Genomic DNA, 1,206 nt, shown 5'->3' with positions numbered 1-1,206 from the left:
AGGAGGAGGAGGAGGAGGAGGTGGGGTGGTTAAGACTTTTTATAAAATATTTTGCAAGCTCTTCTGTTTGTGTCAATATGCGCTATGGTGCTGGTTTGAATCACGTTAGCGCATTTTTGAGCTCGTTTTCGGGTGCTTTTTAGGGCATTGAGCCTAACGTGGTTTAAACTATACCATTACCAGTGAGCCAATGGCCTCCTTCGACTACAGTCAGTTTTGGGAAGGAGTTTGAGGAGGTGATAAACTAACTAATGAATTAGTGCAATCTCCAAGAGAGGGAAGTATGATCGACTCGTAGTCAGCCGTGTTCAGATTTCATTTAAGAATCTTTGATGTGGGCTCAAGACTGTTGGATACTAAGGAGCCTCCCACTCATGAAACCGTCAGAGGGAGCACATCTAGCTGTCACTCTTGATTGTCTCTGCGGAGTTTTTCCCGATGAGGGAACCGTTTTATATCTAAGAGGCTCCACACACTCTCGGATGTGGTAACCAGCCTCCAAAACTGTTGAATATCCCTGCGTGTATGGCCGCGACTTCATGAGGCTGGGCGAGGGCCCTGAAATTTAGGCTACGACAAACATTTTTTTTAGATTGAGAAAAAATATATATATTTACACTGATTTTTTAACACTTTAACATTTTAAGATCTAACTACTGATCCGAGCCAGCCGTACAGTAAACTGTTGTGAACAAGACTAACTTGTGTTTCGCGCGCTCATATGACCTTATGCAGTTGCGAGTGCCATAAAACCCCATACTAAACTAAAAAACAAACATTTTTTTTCGCCATCGGTCTGGGGTGGAGTGGAGTGATGAGGTAATAAAAAGAATACAAAATCTCGTATTTGCCTCCAAATTCGTTATAAGCGTCAAATTTTCCTTGAATTTGATCCTAAATATCATGTCATTTTGATAAGAAAGACAAATAATTACATCACGCGCCAAATGTGTAAACGATCCAAACAAAAATAATTATGACGATAAACGGTCTCTGGGCATGACTGCTGCGTGTGTGTTAAAAAAATAATAACCCAGGTCGAGGACTGAGACAAGGTTCGTTGACTGGCGTATGTCCATCGGCTCGAGCGTGTGTGGGCCACTTTACAGAAGGCTATCATTCTATCTTTCTATCTAACTATATATATATTTTCTATCTATCTATCTATCTATCTATCTATCTATCTATCTATCTATCTATCTATCT

This window comes from Aplysia californica, unplaced genomic scaffold, assembly GCF_000002075.1.
Source record: "Aplysia californica isolate F4 #8 unplaced genomic scaffold, AplCal3.0 scaffold00322, whole genome shotgun sequence".
Classification (NCBI taxonomy): Eukaryota; Metazoa; Mollusca; class Gastropoda; order Aplysiida; family Aplysiidae; genus Aplysia; species Aplysia californica.
Note: the sequence above shows the minus strand (reverse complement) of the source record.